This window comes from Lissotriton vulgaris, chromosome 8, assembly GCF_964263255.1.
Source record: "Lissotriton vulgaris chromosome 8, aLisVul1.2, whole genome shotgun sequence".
NCBI lineage: Eukaryota > Metazoa > Chordata > Amphibia > Caudata > Salamandridae > Lissotriton > Lissotriton vulgaris.
This window is the reverse complement of record NC_141696.1, coordinates 1,580,169,067-1,580,188,730: the sequence shown is the minus strand read 5'-3', so window position 1 is coordinate 1,580,188,730 and position 19,664 is coordinate 1,580,169,067. Positions and strand designations below refer to the sequence as shown.

General features: G+C 48.5%; 1 protein-coding gene and 1 pseudogene across 1 annotated transcript in view; one reads left to right on the top strand and one right to left on the bottom strand.

Moving 5' to 3' along the window:
* The window catches only part of HSF2BP (heat shock transcription factor 2 binding protein), a 312,850-nt gene that overhangs the window by 225,678 nt on the left and 67,508 nt on the right, over window positions 1-19,664 (bottom strand). The window lies entirely within an intron of this gene.
* Window positions 7,980-9,264, top strand: LOC147700473 (uncharacterized; annotated as a pseudogene).

The window sequence follows — 19,664 nt, the reverse complement described above, 5'->3', positions numbered from 1 at the left end:
CTACCCATGCACCCATGTTCCATGTATGTTGTGTAATTCCTTTCCCGTGCCTGCCATGAAGACGCATATGCATTTGCGTCCAACATTAACATGTCAGTTATTCAGTTCACTAAGAAAACCACGTTAAAGTGGCTTTTAGGCCTATGGTGCCAACGTCTTTACATGGTGCACTTTTAAATTTCGCCAAGCACACGTTCTTCACGTTTTTCTGGCTCAGCCGAGCCAGACCCTTAATTGAGGCTCCGAGTCTCTTCTGCCTCTAAAAGCTGCAGTTTATGCATCCCTGACCTCTACCTTACATCCTGCCCAGGCGAGCGGTGCCCGGCTCCGCCTGGCCTGCCTGCCAAGACGGTATTTTGCCTACAAGTTATCTGCTCAGCCTCCGCAAAGACACATTCCAGTCTAGTGAAATAGGTAAACATATTCCCGGCTACAGAGCAAAGGGCCCAGCTTTCCTGTCTCCTTGCACGCAATTTACTGCACCCGTTACCATGGTAGGCCCATGGCCCCCGCGCATTGCATTGCCAGCGCCGGGACACCTCCTTGTGAGGTAGCTGTTTGCGCTATATAAAATCCAGTATTATTATTATTATAAGTATTATAAGAACCATATGCACCCACTAGCATTCAGTATTGAACGGCCTCTGCCCGAGAGACCTTTTACTTCAGACAACACATCCTCCAAACATAAGATATCAGATATGTTATAGGTGCAGGTCGTTCTGACACCCCAGACATCAGTCTCCTCTACTAGTGCTAAAGTCAAGCCCCCAGTTCTCCCCAGTTACACGTCTACACCACGTCATGCTCAGTTGCGCGCGCATCGGTATCAAAGGTTTCTGCTGATCCTGCAAACTTTCTCTAAGCATCCACCCACTTGTGACGTTTCTCTGACTCGTCAAGTACACGCCTATGTGTACGCACTTTTACATGCCTCCTGTTACGCACATGTGTTCTTATCTCTCTCTTTTCACGTTACGCCTACTGTATTCATTTCCATTATACAGTTTTACTATATATATTGTGTGATGTTAATAAAATGTGATATATATCCCTTCCTGAACCTTAGTGGTGATGGAACTCGATGTCCAGTATCCCGGGATACTTAATTAAAGCCCGTATGACTCAGATACCACGGACTCTGCCTCTCATTTCTGAGCTATCTTTATTGTCATGTAATGTATAGAAAAATAGTCCGGTAAATTTATTTACCACAGAGAGAATAGCGAAGGCCAGTCGGATCAGAAAATGTAAGGAAAGAATAGGAGAAGGCAAATAGTCAGTCGAGACAGGGAGTAATCGAGCCAGAAATGGATTAACGAACTTAGCCAAACCCTGACATCGGGTTTCGCAAACAAGAGCAATGGAGTTACTTCTTAACTAGAAGGACACGTAGCAGCTGGGAAGGCAAAAATACACTGTTCGCCGTGCTGCCTGAGTGAGGGCAACACAAAATGGCGACGGACACAAAATGGCGGCTAGATACTGGACGAAGTCAGAAATCGCAGAACCTCAGGGGTGGATCTGGTGGTGATTACCTCGGTTTGGAAAGCGCAAGCCTGGTTTCCAGTTCTGATGGAACTTTTGTGGGCTTCTCCAATCCGTCTACCTGGGCTCCCTCATCTCCTGCTCAATCCAGCGGGCAACCCTCATCCCCTGATTGTGAACGGCTTGTTGCCCTTGATGGTGTGGCAGATTACAGGGCTCAATGGCAAGTTCCTGGCCTTTCGCATCATGATGCAAAGCTCCTTTCCAGGGCTTGGGCAGAGGGCACTGTCAAACACTATCGGTCAGCCAGGTCTCGATGGATGGGTTGGTATCTGCAACGGAGTCTGGATCCTGTGGGGACAGATGTTGTTAACATCTTGAATTTTCTGGCTTCCATAGCCTCTGAAGAGTTGGCGTATGTATTGCTTTGCCCACTTGCGTAATCTGAACTTACGCACACCACTTACTCACACAGAAACTCCAACACTCCTCTGGAGGTAAAAATGAGCTTTATTAATATTGTAGGCAAAGGCAATAAGTCACTGAAGCTAATAAATTCTTAGACACCGAGTGAAAGGCAATAAACAATGAATACACCACACTATATACATAAATATGAAACTGTGAATACAGGTATATTAACAGTTAATGTACAAAGCACCTCACCAGATTCATTTGCAGCACCGAAGAATTCAACATCCCTGGGCCAAGCACTGAACACCAAGTCGGGAACCCGTAGACCGGGGCTCAGGGAGTAATCTCTTCGGGCACCAAAGTTGTCCCATGAGTGCGTCCACTCCAAGACTGAGTTCCTGAGCTCCACCCCACAGACACCGCTTTTTATAGTTTAAATCAATATGTTCGAGAAGCCTCTAGCAGGCGCTCTCGCCCATCTATTCGGAGGTGCTGGCCTCATCTCTGCATCAGACCCACCCGGACAGTCTGGGTGGGTCTGAATCAATATGTTCGAGAAGCCTCTAGCTGGCGCTCTCGCCCATCTATTCGGAGGTGCTGGCCTCATCTCTGCATCAGACCCACCCAGACAGCCTGGGAGGGTCTGATGCAGTCTGGGCGGGTCTGATGGTGGGCAAAGCACTACATTTTGTCGTAGTCGACAGGATTCGTAAATTACGCGGGGAGAAACATGTTTAAAAAGACGAAAGGTGGTTTTGGTTCTTTGGCACAGAGTGAAATCCCTTTAGTCCCCATGCAATTTCTGGATGGGAGGCAACGCCATACTCCACGCTGGCGCATGAGTATGCTAAAAGCTCAGGATTAAGTGAGAGCTGGTTTGACTGTCTGGGCGAAGCAACGCCAGAAGATGTTTTAAATTGTTTACAGAAGGTTCCTGTGGAGAAAGGCAAGGAATTGTGTACAGTGGGTCGCAGGGGTTGGGCTCTCTTACATGCCTACCATCAAGTTTTTGACAAATGTTTATCTCTGCAGCGAGAACAGTTGAGCTTAGAAATATTCTTAGCTTCAATAAGTTGTTTTTCTACGATGCTTTCCTGTCAGGACAAGTTATTACAAGATAAGTTAGAAACATATCAGACAATAGCAGAGCGGGCTGCAGTCCGTGTTGCTGAATACAGATACAAAAAAAGGAGAGGGCGAGTGCGTAAACGAAAAGTTCATTTAGCGATTGCCAAAACAGGCTTAGATTTTGACCCATCAAATTGGGACTCCAAAATCTGGGAATCGTCAGAATTCTCCTCAGAAGGAGAGCAGCCCTTGCAGGAGGAGGGAAAGGACGAGGAAGGCAAAAATGCTAAGAGAGTGGAAGCACTTCCCATTTTAAGACGGAAACTTCAAATTGCTCCAGGGAACCCGGTTGGAGCATGTTAAATAGTTTGGAGGATTTTACCCAGCAAGACATAAGTGATCTTTTAGCGAGGTTTAGACAGAAGCCTGGTGAGACGCTATTAGCTTGGATGGTGCGCCTCTATGATCACGGCGCTTCTGGGGTCTTGTTAGATGAGGGGGATGCTGCCAAATTTTGTACTCTCAATACTGATCCCAAAGCACTTTACGAACTTGGACCTGAATGCCTCAACACACGACTTTCCTTCTACACCCCCTCCCGCCAGCTTCGATCCTCCAACCAAGCCCTTGCTACCGTACCTCGCATCAACAAAACCACCATGGGAGGTAGATCCTTCTCCTACCTCGCAGCTAAAACCTGGAACTCACTCCCCACTCACCTTCGCCTCACTCAGAACCACCTAGCATGCAGAAAGCAACTTAAAACTTGGATATTCGACAAGTAATTCCCCACCCTCTTCTAGCGCCTTGAGACCCTACGGGTATGTAGTGCGCTATATAAATCTTTGACTTGACTTGACTTGACTGTGCAGGGATACTTTCGAACTTTCCATGGTGATGATCAAACTACTCTGTTACAGTTAGCTGCCCGGGGGTGTTGCCATAGGTACCCCACAGATTCAGATTGGCCTGGGAATGAAAAACGCTGGTTCACCCTACGAGATGCATCACAAAGAATTAAGGAGGAGGGGATGAAGCTAGCTGTTCTTGTAGGTGAGGCGCATAATTTGATTTGTCAGTTAATGACTGTGTCAATGCGGAACAAAATCATTCGTTTGGCGCCCCCTGCATACAAAGCGGTGATAATGACTTTGTTGATTAATCAACTGGTAATACCATAGGAGAAGTAGTTGAGGCAGTCCGTGAGCTGGGAGAGCTTGAGGAATGGGCCAAGCCAGACAGAGCTTCGCGCCCAGAGTCCCGTACTGATAACAACCGAGTGACCAGACGTGATATTTTTTGGCGCTGTTAAAGGATGGGGTGTTAAGAAGTGAGATTGATTGTATTGAGACAAAAAGCATGTGGGAGATGTACCGTAAGCGAGGACTGGATAGGAAGGAGGGGAGTAGGCATGTGAATAGAAAAGATAACAAGAAAGTGAGTCGCAGGGAATCAGAGCCTGAGGAGAAGCCCAAAAAAGCCGGTCAGGAGAGGGAGAGAGAGGGAGAGGGAATGTCATGTGAGAGTGACAAAAGAGAAAGGTAGGGACCGAGATTGCACAGATTCAGAGGGGGACCGGGATGAGGAGGGTTACCCAACATTGTATTCAGATCTGCGCCGGGACCTGCGCCGGGCAGATGCAGAGCTGCACAGGCGAAAATTAGATAAGGAAATTAGCCAAGCTCCGGTACAGGGATGGGCTCGCAAAGATAATAGACCACATGTGAGGGTTGAGATCTATTGGAAAAATTGAAATGTTCAGGAGGTGCAGGCTTTGGTAGACACCGGAGCGGAGGCCACATTGATACATGGCAATCCACGGAAATTTAAAGGACAATTTGTTACTATCACAGGTTTGGGAGAACAGGAAACACCAGCAGTGCAAACAGTAATTCAAATGAAAATAGGCAGCCCCCAGTGAAGGTGCCCCAAGCAACAAAAGTGGTTCACATAAAGCAGTACAGGATTTCAGGGGGACATGATGAGATTACCGCAACCATTCGGGACTTGGTGGAGGCGGGGGTGGTGAGACCGATTACCACGGCGTGGAATAATCCTGTGTGGCCCTTGCGCAAACCTGACGGAAGCTGGCGCATGACAGTTGATTACCGCGAGCTTAATAAGCATACGCCCCCGTTGACAGCTGCGGTCCCAGACACCATCACCCTGATTAAGAAAATTCAGAAACACAATGGGACATGGTATGCAGCACTTGATATTGCCAATGTTTTTTTCACAATTCCAATTGCCCCTGAGTGCCAGGAACAATTCGCTTTCTCATGGAATGGTAGGCAGTACTCGTTTCAATCTCTGCCTATGGGGTATTTACATAGTCCCACGATCTGTCACCGGCTGGTGGCAGAGCATATGGACGAGGTGTTAGTCATTTCTGGAGTCCAACTTTGTCATTACATTGATGATGTGTTGATTCAAGGAGAGACCCAAGAACAGGTGCAGGCTCAACTAGACAGAGTGGTAGAGCACTTGCAAAGCAAAGTGTGGGTGATTAACCCAGAGAAGGTGCAGGGACCCTCTCAGAGTGTGAAGTTTTTAGGCATTCAGTGGCGTCAGGGAGGTGCTGCCACGAGTGAGGCAAAAGATCAAAGAGTTTGCAGTGCCAAAAAACAGGAAGGAAGCACAGCGTTTCATTGGATTGTTTGGTTTTTGGAGACAGCACATTCCCCATTTGAGTCAGATTTTGGCCCATCTGCACAAGGTTAAGCGGAAGAAGCATGAGTTTGAGTGGGGGGAGGCAGAGCAAAAGGCATTTGAGTCAGCGAAGGAGGCTATACAGCGTGCCTTGGATTTATGGCCCATACGAGAGGGAAGCATTGATTTAAATGTAACTGTCCAGGATCAATATGCAACCTGGAGCCTGTGGCAAAAGCAGGGGAGACAGAAGGTGCCCCTAGGGTTTTGGACCAAGAAATTACCTGATGCTGGAGAGCGGTATACTCCTTTTGAGAAGCAGTTGTTGGCATGTTATTGGGCTCTGGTGGATACCGAGCAGTTGACCCTAGGGCACAATGTGTTTTTGAGACCTGAGATACCTATCATGCAATGGTTGATGAGCCCACCCAAGACACACAGGACTGGGCATGCACGGGAGGCTAGCGTCATAAAATGGAAGTGGTACATACAAGACAGAGCACGAGTTGGTCCTAAGGGTACCGCCGTGCTGCATGAGCAAGTGGCACAGACTCCTGTAGCAGATGCAGAAATGTTGCAAGATGTACCGAATGTTGCAAGATGTACCGAAAGTGCGGGAGTCCCCGGTGAAACGGGGTGGGCCTTTTTCAGAGTTGGCCGCGGAGGACAAAAAGCATGTGTGGTTTACAGATGGCTCAGCCAGATATGTCGGGACCAAGAGACATTGGAAGGCAGTGTCATATAATCCGGTGACCAAAAAGTTGTTGTCAACTACTGGAGAGGGAAGAAGTAGTCAGTTTGCATAATTGTATGCTGTTTACCAGGCATTAAAGCAAGAGCTCCCTGGTACATGTCACATTTACACTGATTCATGGTCTACGACCAATGGGTTAGCCACCTGGCTTCCCACATGGCATGCTCACAATTGGATGATTCACAACAGGGAGGTCTGGGGAAAGGAGTTGTGGCAGGAAATTTGGGAACTGTTGTCCCAGAGTACAGTTACAGTGTATCATGTTGATGCTCATTGCCCGACTGACTCACTAGAGCGTTGGTGCAATTCCTTTGCAGACCAAGAAGCGAAGATTCATGAAGCTGAGGTGGAGACGCAGGATTCTGACTTGGTGGGCATGGCTAAATGGGCGCACCAGAAAAGTGGACATTTGGGCGAGCGAGTCACTAGCAGGTGGGCTGAAAGTAGAGGGATGTATATTCCCCTAGATTTGATTAAGACTGCAATCATTCACTGTCCTGTTTGTCAGCATACTCAGCACAGACCAGTTCCACAGGTAGTGAGAGGCCAGTTAGGCAGAGGGAAGTTACCAGGACAGATATGCAAATTGATTTCATCGGGCCGATGCCAATGAGTCGAGGATGTCAGTATGCATGCACAGTGGTGGATACCTATTCTGGCTATCTCATTGCCTTTCCATGTAAGAGAACAACCCAGTCTAACACTCTGAAAACGCTGAATTTGTTGATCTTGTATTACGGAATTCCATTGCAGGTCTAAAGTGACAATGGGTCACACTTTAAAGGAAAGATGGTGCAAGATTTTTGTGTGCAGCATAACATGAATGGTTTGCTGAAAGAGCAGTTAAGAAAAGTTGTCTGATGGGTCATTGAAGGGGTGGAGGGATCATTTGTCTGATGCATTGCAGATTTTAAACAACCAACCCCTTGCGGATGCAGAGACTCCTTTGATGCGCATGTTGACCCCAGCTTGGCAGATTAAGCCCCATGTGGCCACAAACACGATTCTGTATTGGGAGACAGCTCCCGGAGCTTTGGCTCCATATGGTGCCACACCAGAAGCTGCCGGTCTTGATTTACATGCTTTGAAACTCTAATGATTGCAACCACAAGACATTACCTTGATTGAGACAGGAATTGGAGTTTAAATTCCCCCAGAGCATTTCGGGCTAATTGCCCCTCGAACTGGGCTTGCCCTTAAAGGCATCCAGGTTTTGGGAGGGGTGGTCGATGCCGATTACCAGGGGGAGATCAAAGTTATCCTATTGAACAGTGGAAACAATGATCTGATTGTGCAAACCGGTGACCGTGTTGCCCAAATGGTTATCATGCCGGTTTATGAAGGAAATGTCATGAAGGGACGGCCCGGCCCTTCTAACTGTGCGAGGAAAGGGTGGGTTCGGATCTACCGACAAGAACCCAGGGGCAAAATTGTGGGTGGAGTCCCCAAACAAACCTCCTGAACCTGCAGAATTGATCGCTAAGGGCAAGGATAACATCCTAGTCATCATGAAACCCGGACAGGGAAAGTGGGAAAATGTACCTGCTGAAAAATGTTATTTGCGAGAGTGATTATACCCGTTTGTTTTCTGTTTCTAGATCACAGTATGGATTTCCGCTGCGATGCTTGCGCTGTGTGGTCGGTGTTTGGGCGTGTCCGGAGGGGTCCAGGAGGGCCCGGGGATGCCGAAGGGGATCAACAGAGACGGATGACAGCATTGTTGCAGCAACCGGATAACATCGGGACCAACTTGGCCGGGAATGTGCTGATATCAACGTGTATTGTCGCCGTACCTACCCCTGCACAGGTGCTTCTGCACATTTTCAACCAAACTAACTTTGATGGGGTAGTGGAGGAAAGTGATGTTCAAACACATCTGAGTCTTTATGAGTACTGTTGCTTTTGCCTGGAGGTTACAGATAGCCTCTGGAGGAACATGACAAGTATTGTTACCTACAATATCTCCACTGGAGACGTTTGCTATCAATTAACTTGTGACCCTACCAAGATTGGCAAGTGTGGCCAATTAAAACTAGAGAAAAGCAAACAATTGATCCCTGATCAACAAACATTATGTCAGTCACGACATGACAGTTTTTGTAGTAATGTTACCAATTATATGGTTTGTAATCACACCGTATAAGCCGCTAGCCATGTTAACCATGTGAAATTACCTAAAGGATGGTTGTTCTCATGTGCTAATATTTCATACACTTATATACCAGCTAACATAACTGGAGGACCTTGTGCCTTATCACGATTAAGTCTTATGCTTTTTCCCATGCATTCTGTTACACTGTTATTCGCTCTTCTAGAGCCGCTATTCAGTTACCTGAGGATTGTGACTCCGATATTGATTTGCTTTCCAGAACAGAATATACTAGTTTGGGTCTTTCCATTGTAGGAGTGCCAGGACTGTCCGTTAATAATGCCAGAACAATTGCTAAGCTTGCCTGTTTAATTGTAAAGAATCTCAATCATACTTCTGCCGCTTTAGCTGAATTATTATTAGATGTTCAAGGAACAAGAAAAGCTGTTTTGCAAAATAGGGCAGCTGTGGATTATTTGCTGCTAAAAAACATAACCACAGTTGCGAGGACTTTGATGGGCTCTGTTGTTTTAATTTATCTGATCATTCTACGTCTATCCATGCACATATTAATGCTTTGAAAGATTTAGTGAAAGGGGTTACCCAAGTTGACCAGGGATGGTGGGATTGGTTGTTTGGGTGGCTGCCTGATTTTGGACAGCTTTGGTATATTTTTGGTGTTATTATAGTCATTATTTGAGTTTTTATCTCATTATGTTGTTGCATTCAATGCATTCCTAATCTTTTCTCCCTTTTTCGTCCCATTTCCATGGTGTTTAGACCAATGGGGTATGATCGGTGAATCGAAGGTCAAGGGGTGGAATGTACTGCATTTGCCATTTTACACGTGCTAAATCACATGTTGACCTCGATTCCATGCAATGCTCTGATCTTCCATTTTGTTGCATCGCACTTCCATTTTGTGCTGCCTTGACCTGGAGTTACACTTCAGCAGTAACATAAACATGTTTTTCACGTAAACCAGTACAAGCAGGTGTGAGGCATCTCGTGAGGATGCCTAGTGAGGTTATGTTGCACCTTCAGAGTGTTTTCATGCATTCCATACTTATCTCTAGGACAGAGGGAGGATGGCCGTGCAAGTCTCCAAGGCCGGAGATTGGGAAAGAATGTCTTTTGCCTCGGCCCAGGCCAGACAGAATCTGGCCAGGTCTGTCTGGGTGGGTCTGATGCAGATATGAGGCCAGCACCTGCGAAGAGATGGGCGAGAGCGTCCGCTAGAGGCTTCTCGAAATTATTGATTTAAACTATAAAAAGTGGTGTCTGTGGGGTGGAGCTCACGAACGAATATGCTTTTTGCCAGTATGCATCTATTCTTGGCATGTAGGGCTGCTGACATTCATATCTGTGCATAGATCGCCGCCTAGTGTTGGGTCCGGATGATTGCACATTGTTGTCCTGGAAGAGTCTTCGAAGTATCACGAGCTAGGTGGCTCCTCCCCTGGACTACAGTGCGCATGGGCATCGACTCCATCCTCAGATTGTTTTTAGCCATTGTGACCAAGATGGAAAAAACTAAGTGAATGATGACCATGCTAGAAGTATGTGTGAATTCTGCAGCTGCTACAGGCGCCGGGGAGGAGGGCGGGCGATATGAATGTCAGCAGCCCTACATGCCAAGAACAGATGCATACTGGTAAGTAGCATATTCGGTTCGAGGCATGTGGGCTGCTGAATTCATATCTGTGCATAGAATACATAGCAGTCCCTCCATTAGCGGCGGCCGCCCGTGCCAGCTGCAGCAGTTTGGAAAAGTGTTTTTAGAACAGCCTGCCCTACAGCTGCCTGCTGTTTGGAGTGCACATCAACACAATAATGCTTTGTAAATGTGTGTGTGGTAGATCATGTGGCTGCTCTACATATGTCTTCCAAAGGGATATTTCCAAGGAAAGCCACGGAGGCCCCCAGCTTTCTGGTGGAGTGGGCCCGCGGTGGAATGGTGAGAGTACGTTTGGCTTTCAGATAACAGATCTGAATACATTTAACTATCCACCTAGCTATACCAGCTTTGGAAATGGGGTTACCTTTGTGTTGTGGCGCAAAGGCAACAAAGAGTTGTTTAGTTTTCCTAAAATCCTTGGTCCTATCAATGTAATACATCAAGGCCCTTTTGACGTCAAGGGTGTGGAGCATTCTCTCCGCCAATGACTCAGGATTTTGGAAGAACACCGGTAATTCAATAGTTTGGTTAATATGGAATTGAGACATTACTTTAGGAAGGAATTTAGGGTTAGTGCGAAGCACCACCCTGTTGGAATGAATTTGAATAAATGGCTCTTGTATAGTTAGTGCCTAAAGCTCACTAACTCGCCGCAGCGATGTAATCGCAATAAGGAAAGCCACTTTCCATGTCAAGAACTGAATCTCGCAGGAATGCAGCGGTTCAAAGGGGGGACCCATCAGCCTGATGAGGACCCCATTGAGGTTCCACTCCGGAGCTGGCGGAGTCCGCGGAGGAATAACTCGCTTGAGCCCTTCTAAGTAGGCTTTAATAGCAGGCACCCTGAAAAGTGAGAGGTGCTGCCTGTTTTGGAGATAAGCAGCCATCGCAGACAGATGTATGCGAATGGAAGCATAGACCAAATTACATTTGTACAGATGGAAAAGATAACAAATGATGTTCTGAATAGATGCATCTAGCGGGATAATGTTGTGGTCTGCACAGTAAATGACAAACCGCTTCCACTTCGCCGCGTAGCATGCCCTAGTGGTGGGCTTCCTCGCCTCCCGGATGATGTCCATGCAGTCTGGAGGCAAGTTTAGGTAGCCGAACTCTAAGACCTCAGGAGCCAGATCGCCAGGTTGAGCTGTTGCGGATCTGGATGCTGAATGCCGCCATGGCTCTGCGTCAGAAGGCTGGGTGTGAGGCGTAGCCTTTGATGCGGTACCACGGACAGTTCTAGAAACGTGGTGTACCATGGCTGGCGAGCCCACGTTGGAGCAACCAGGATGAGAGTCATCGAGTGCTGCCTGAGTTTGCGTGCCACCAGCGGCATCAGAGGTGCTGGGGGAAAAGCGTACGCAAATCTGCCTGACCAGTTCATCCATATCGCATTGCCCTGCGACTGTGGGTGTGGAAACCTGGCGGCGAAGCTTTGGCATTTTGCGTTCTCCCTTGTGGCGAACAGGTCTATCTCTGGATGACCCCACTACGGTTAGAGTACTGATGGATGCAACTCCCACTCGTGCATTTGGTGGCTGTACCTGCTGAGCAGGTCCGCCATCTGATTGTCCTTGCCCGGGAGGTGTTCTGCCATGAGGAAGATGTTCCTCTGAATGGCCCACTTCCACATGCTCGGAGCCAGATGAGACAGTTGCGGAGAGTGGGTACCTCCCTGCTTCTGAATGTAGTACATGGCTGTTATGTTGTCCGTCCGGATCAACACGACTTTGTTGCACAGATGTACTTTGAAAGCTTTTAGTGCCATGAAGATTGCCATCAGTTCCAGAACATTGATGTGCATCTTCCGTTGTTGTTGCGTCCATAGTCCCTGCACAGTGTAATGGAGTACATGGGCTCCCCATCCTTGGAGAGAAGTGTCTGTAGTCAGGATGATCTGTGGCACAGGCTCTTGGAACGGTCGTCCCTTGCAAAGGTTTTGTGGATTCCACCAATGCAGAGAGTTGTATGCCCGACCGCTCACCAACACTAGGTCTTTCAACTGTCCGTGAGCCTGAGTCCACTGACGTGCTAAGCACTCCTGAAGCGGACGCATATGTAGTCTTGCGTGCGGGACTATGGAGATGCAGGAGGCCATCATTCCTATCAACTGCATGAACACTCTTGCTGGAAGCGAGTGTTGAGGTCTGAACTTCTGTATCAGCGATTGAATGCTGCTGACCCTCACTGAATTCAGCTGTGCTGTGGCTGCCAGAGTGTTTATCGTCGCACCCAGATACTGCGGTATGTGGGCGGGCTGGAGGTGGGATTTTGGGTAATTCAGTGAGAATCCCAGATCATGAAGGAGGTGAATGGTGGGGGACACGTGGGCGGCACACTGCTGGGCTGACTTCGCCTGGATGAGCCAGTCGTCCAGATAAGGGTAGACATGGATGTTCTGTCTCCTTAGGTGCGCCGCCACTGTCGCTAGGCACTTAGGGAACACCCTGGGTGCCGTGGTGACTCCGAAAGGCAAAACCTTGAACTGGTAGTGTTGGTTTTGTATGGTGAACCGGAGGTACTTCCTGTGTGATGGGTGCAGTGGAATGTGAAAGTACGCATCCTTTAGGTCTAAAGTTGCGAGAAAATCCCCCTGACTGAGCAACGGGAGCACTTGCTGCAGGGTCAGCATATGGAAGTGCTCCGACAGGATGTACTGGTTGAGGGGCCTGAGGTCCAGGATGGGCCTGAGGGACCCGTCCTTCTTTGGTATTAAGAAGTACAGGGAGTAGACCCCTGTGCCTCTTTCCTGCACAGGCACGAGCTCTATTGCTCCTTTTTGCAGCATGACGATGACCTCCTGCTGCAATAAGTGCAAATGCTCGGCAGACATAGGACCTTGTCTTGGGGGTATGTTGGGTGGAGTGGATATTAACTCCAGACAATAACCGTATTGTATAAGTTTTCTGACCCACCTGTCTGTGGTGATGGTTCTCCAGACGGGCAGGAACTGCTGGAGTCTCCCCCCGACCGGTGTTGCGTGGTTGGGGGGCAGTGACAAGGCATCACTGTTTGTTGGTGGCAGAGGATCTGGAGTTGTTGTTTCCACGACCTCTGCCCTTGGCGCTGTTACCACGATATCCACCTCGACTCTTGTTGGTGTACATGGATTGAGTGTTGCCTTTGTAGTACTGCGTGGTCTGGGAGAGCTGGCCTCTGGAAACGCCTCTAGTGCTTGAGCGACGAAAAGACCCACCCCGAAACTGCTGGGACTGCAAGGCAGCCATGGGTTTAGCAGTTTCAGTGTCCTTCTTAATTTTTTAGGTCTCGCGACCTATCAATGCGCGCAAGCGCATTGAGCGGAGCGAGAATTCAAGTGCTCGAAATCCTCGTCAAACCAAGGGCTTCTTGGTGCGGTTTTCATTAAGTTCACGTGAATCACGTGACCAAACAAGCACGCGCATTCACAGCCGCACAGCACATCAAAGGGCTTCGCCCAGCGTGCGCTCTGCGGCTTCTCCTCCCCTAATTAATCATGGCTGGCCGGCCGGCCGTACTTTCAGTTTCCCGGCCGCTCTGCATTATCAGGTACGTGTTGGTGACGCATTATTTCACTTTGTCTCCGTGCGTGCATTTCTTTTTTTTCCTTCTAGTGTCTTCGGTGCCCCTGCTTTCACTACCGTGCGTGTCCGATTTATTTTAGAAGCTGTAGACATTCATTTAAATTTTCAGAATGTTTAGTTGTTTGGCATGTGTTTTTTCCGTCTGGCCTGTGTCACTTCCAACCTTTTAAATAACAAACACATCTTGCTTCCTTCTTTTCTAAGCACACTGCAGGCTCATCTTGTTTTGTTGTTGGAAGTTATGTAGCGCGTACTCGACCGGAAGGTTAAAATCGGAGCGCTTTACATCAGCACCAGCGCATTGCAGACGGACACATTTGTTATTAGGCACAGGGAAAATAAGTAAATTGCCCAGGATGACAGAATGTTTGAACTGCTGCCAAGACTCGAACCCAGTAATTATCTTTAAAGTCGCCACTCTAGCCCCTAAATCCTGAAGCCGTACTTTCAGTTTCCTGGCCGTTCTGCATTATCAGGTACGTGTTGGTGACGCATTATTTCACTTTGTCTCCGTGCGTGCATTTATTTTTTTTCCTTCTAGTGTCTTCGGTGCCCCTGCTTTCACTACCGTGTGTGTCCGATTTATTTTAGAAGCTGTAGACATTCATTTAAATTTTCTGAATGTTTAGTTGTTTGGCATGTGTTTTTTCCGTCTGGCCTGTGTCACTTCCAACCTTTTAAATAACAAACACATCTTGCTTCCTTCTTTTCTAAGCACACTGCAGGCTCATCTTGTTTTGTTGTTGGAAGCTTTATGTAGCGCGTACTCGACCGGAAGGTTAAAATTGGAGCGCTTTACATCAGCACCAACTGCATTGCAGACGGACAAATTTGTAATTAGGCACAGGGAAAATAAGTAAATTGCCCAGAATGACAGAATGTTTGAACTGCTGCCAAGACTCGAACCCAGTAATTATCTTCAAAGTCGCCACTCTAGCCCCTAAATCCTGTAACTCACAGATATTCATTGCCCCTCCCACCCCCGTTACAGCCCTGAGGCTGACTTCTCTCAAAAACAGTATCATAGTCGTGCAAGCGTGAAATCCGGTTTGAATTCGCCCTTTTGCAACAATATCTCCCTGCATTGGAGAGTGGGGAGGCAGGGACAGGCGAGCAGCTGAAGATCACGGCCCTCACTGCCCATCATCAACCACATGCCATCACTCTTAGCGATAAGGGCAGGGGGGCTCTTGGTACGATTCTCGCAGATTTGTTTAAGATTGCCACGGCCTAGCACATCCGCACCGCATGAGTCATTTAAGTCAGCCCATGACGTTGAGGGCAGGCAGCAGCAGCACCAGGCCCAGGCCTAATTAGTTATTAAAAGGCAGGCAGAGCAGTGTCCCAGCCGCCCGGCTCACCACGAGTAACGGGAGCAAGTAATTAAGTAGTAGCAGGCACGCGTAGCTATGCCATGCCCATTTACAAACCAAGCTGCTTTTTTTGTCGGGGAGCGTGGTGGCATGATGGTCATCACAGTGGTGGTTGCTCCTGCCTGCCCAGTCTAGTAGACCCCGCCGGACCACACACTTATACACAGGATGCAGCTCAAAATCGGTAGATTACTTTTGACTAAACGAGTGTTATCAGAGAGAACAATATTCAGCAAACAAATTGGCAGCGGGACTAAAGGTTGCATACATCTAGTGATAACTACTTCTTGACTGCCTCATACTTTCTTAAAGAAAGAGCCTTCCAGAACGCGTTCAGCCCAGTCTTTCGCCACTGCTCATATAACAATGATGATTCATGGTTAGGACCTTGTACAGCCAATCCATAGTTCCATGCCCAGGATTGCACACTGAAGCAGGTGTCTATGCCCCAAACAATGATAAATAAATAAACACATAAACCAGCCTGCGGCGCAGTTGAAGGAGTGTGATGGTTAGTAGTCATGTTTTTACTATCATTGGCAGCATGGCAGGGGTAATGTGTGTTGCAACCAGCAGTGGCATTATTACGAGAGCCCCGGCACTTATTATTTTACAAATTAAGCACTGCTGAGCCGTGCCCCTCTGCGACCTTCTTTACCTATTAAAGAAAGACGAGTGCTGTCGCTAGGAGCTTAGGAGGTATTAACTCGAGCTCACTAATAGACTAACTTGGACGATGTTGAGAAAACAGTCCTCCGCATTCGCACTTATCTGATACCCAGTTTTACTGTTTTCTCTGCTAATGCACCTCGATGGAGCACAGTGATGTTTTGGTGAGCATGCATGAAGATCATGTCTTTTTTAAACGTTACATTGGTGTTAATTTGTGCAGGGTTCTCGTTCACTAACACTTCTGCCCATGTTTCTTTTGCTTGCTTGCATATACATTTTTAACATGCATTTTTCGTCCTCTTTTTCAGCTATACTTTATTTTCATGGCTATTTTAAGTCGTTAAGCAAAGAAAACAAGCACTGGCGTTGCCAATAGGTTTCGCATTTGGAAAGTTGGAGCTATTGGTTTTGTAAATGACATTTTATATTTATATATTGTTATTGACAATGCCAATAACGATATATAAATATAAAATGTCATTTACAAAACCAATAGCTCCAACGTTCCTACTGCGAGACCTATTGGCAACTCCAGTGCTTATTCTAAGGTGGTGTCAACCTCCGGGCCAAACAGGTGATCTGGATTCACCGTTTGATTAAGGATGGTGGTTTGTATTTCAGGCTTAAATCCAGAGATTCTCAGCCAGGCATGTCGTCGTAGCATAGCAGTAGTGTTGACAGCCCTGGCTGCGGTGTCAGCCGCGTCCAGAGCGCACTTAATTGAAGCATTAGAGATCAGCTTCCCTTCCTGAATAAGCATCTCAGCTGCCTCCTTGTATTCATCAGGCAGGTGCTGCAACAGGGTCTCCAGCGTGTCATAGTGTGCCCTGTCATACCTCGCCAGAAGCGCTTGTGTATTTGAAATGCGCCAGATGTTAGCCGCCTGTGCTGCTACCCTCTTCCCTGATGCCTCAAAGACCTTAGATTCTTTGTCTGGGGGAGGAGCATCACCAGTAGTCTGAGAATTAGCCCTCTTCTGGGCATTCGGGACGACAAGGGAGTCCAGAGGCAACTGTCCTTTGATGTAGGTAGGATCAGTAGGCGCTGACTTATACTTCTTTTCGATCCTAGGGTTTATCACCCTCGCCCTGGTAGGCTCTTTAAAGATCTCAACAGCAGGTTTTAAGACACCTTTGAGCTTAGGCAGAGTCTTGACAGTTCTCTCAGACTGAGAAGGTATCAAAAAGGAAATCAACATCAACAGGGTCAGCATGGAGCTGGACGTTGTGATTGTTAGCTGCCCGTTCAATGAGGGCATTGAAAGCTGCAGAGTCTTCTGTAGGAGACGTTTTCGCAGAATATAGCTGAGGGTCTTGTCCTGAATCAGGATCACCCGGGTCAGCACCAGCGGCCCAGGGTTCATTGGTATCCTCAGGGCCTGTATAGACAGGATAGCTGTACTCATCCTCATCATCGCCCTCCCCAGCGTCCACATCAGAATAAGTGGGCGAAACATTATGAGTCTGTGGAGAAAGTGGTTCCACCAAGACAGGAGTGGAAGCAGAGTCCTTCTTTTTCTTCAGAGGAATCTTGTAGGACTCCATTGGACGTTCTGGGGCAATTTTCCGCTTGTGGGGGGAAAGCCTGTCCGTTTCGGCATCAATGAAGTGTTCTTGTTGCTCGTCCACTGCAGGTCGTCGAGACTGTGGGCTGGGGACCACCGTCGACGACTTCGGCGCCGAGGAAACCTTCTCGGGGACGCTGGCGACCTCCTTAGGAGCGAAAGCCTTCGGTGGCAACGTAAAAAGAATGTGCGTGGACGCCTTATGAGGTTTCTCAACCGGCTTCGGGGGCGGAGGATCCTTCGGTCCGACCGATAAGGTCTTGTCCCTGATGCGCTGTAGGGAGTCCGTCACCTTCTTGGTGAAAGCGGCGGATGGGCGCGCCGGTTCGACGGAATCCTTCGAGGCCTCACCAGGAGTAGACTCTCGGGGTGCGCCGCTCTTGGCCCTGTCCTGTTGACGCGGAGTCTCGAGAACCTTCGGGTCACTTAGTCCTTTCTTCGGGTCACAGAGAGCTTTCTTTGTGTCGCCGAGTCCTTTGCTGGTGTCGACCGTCTTCGGCGCCGACGCACTCGGCTCGACCACCTTGACTTTAGTCTTCGTCGCGGCAGACTTCGTCTCGACGCCCTTGACTTGAGCCTTCGGCTCGACAACACCCTTCTGCTTCTTCGGCGCCGAGGGCTCCGAGGCCTTGGATCCGACCAAACCGATGCGCACTTTCGGTTTCGAGTACGGCACCTGCGCAGTTTGTGTCGAGACCGTAGGTTTCACTTTCGGTTTCGATTTGCCAGGGTGTGGCTCAGCAGCAATGTCCGTGGCCGAGCCCGAAGGCGGGGCCGTAGAATCCATCGTAAGACCTTGGGTAAGGCCTAATGGCGATCCCTCGACCTGAGCCTTATGAATTGGCACGGCCCCAGTGTCAGTTTGAGGAAGCTCTTCGTCCGAGCTATCCTCCATGGCCCCGAGGACCCCGTCGTCGTCTCCTACCTCGTCGACGACTTCTTCGGCTTCGAACATTTCGGCATCCGCGTCGTAGTCGACGTCCGACGCGGGGTTCGACTCACTGATGTCCCTGGTAGATTGTTCCTCGACATCCCCTGCATCGAAGATGTCCACAGGCGCCGGTGCAGCATGCTGGGCCTCCTGGCACGCAGCTCGTCGAAGCTTAATCGTCTTCTTGGCCCTGAAGCGGGAACAAGCCATACACTTGGCTTCATCATGGTCCGGCGACAGACACTTGTTGCACACCGGGTGGACGTCGATGTGGGGATACTTCGAGTTGCAGACGGGACATCGCTTAAATGGACTACGGTCCATGACGAACTGTCGATAGGGTCTGAAGCGTCGACTGGGCCTTCCACGTCGAAAGCACGCGGGTGTAGGGAATCCGGCACGGGACCGAGCTGGAACAACTAAGACCGAACGCAAGACTATACCGACGATTAGACTAAAGACCTTTTGGTCTTAAGAAAGTTTTTTATATATTCCGACAAGAGGGAACCCAAAGACATCCGAACCCAATGGCGGAAAAAAACAATCTGAGGATGGAGTCGATGCCCATGCGCACTGTAGTCCAGGGGAGGAGCCACCTATCTCGTGATACTTCGAAGACTCTTCCAGGACAACAATGTGCAATCATCCGGACCCAACACTAGGCGGCGATCTATGCACAGATATGAATTCAGCAGCCCACATGCCTCGAACCTCAGGAGCCGATCACTTCCAGGGGGAGCGATTTTTTCGTAAACAAGATTCTGATACTCCCGGGTCACCGTGTTCCAAGTGTAGCTACACTTGGAACACGGCGACCCGGGAGTATCTGAATCGGCCCTTACCACTTATTTACGAAAAATCACACCCCCTGGAAGTGATCCGCTCCAGGTTGTTTGCTAGCAACCTATCCCGGGCTTATTGCCAAGAAGCACATGTCTGGAGCACGATCTCCACTTTGACTCTTCGATGCATCTGTTATTTGCAGAGTGATTCTGTACCCTGAACACATACGCAGGAGCACTTGTTCTGTTTTGCAACGTTTTATCAAGAAATTGCTTCTTTTTGGTCACGGGCCACGCCGGGTCGGAAGTATCACCGCTGAAGCGACTTTTTTTCCCCAGCTAACTTTAGCGCAGCGCTGAGGAATCGCGGACACACTGTTCCTAATGCGACGAAACACGTGTCGGCTGGTTGTGGAACCATTAAACCATTGAAACTACAACGATACTGTGCCAAGAATTTCCTTGCTTTATGTTTATGTTTATGTTGACTTTGGCTCATTTGAATTGTGTTCTAGACATATACACGACTGCAAAAGATTTTGATTGTGTGTGCATAAGGCATTTCTGTTGTTACTGTTTGGGTATGTTAGTTTAGTCTGACATACTTTTGAGCGTTTGGGGGGGGGGGGTCTTCTCCGC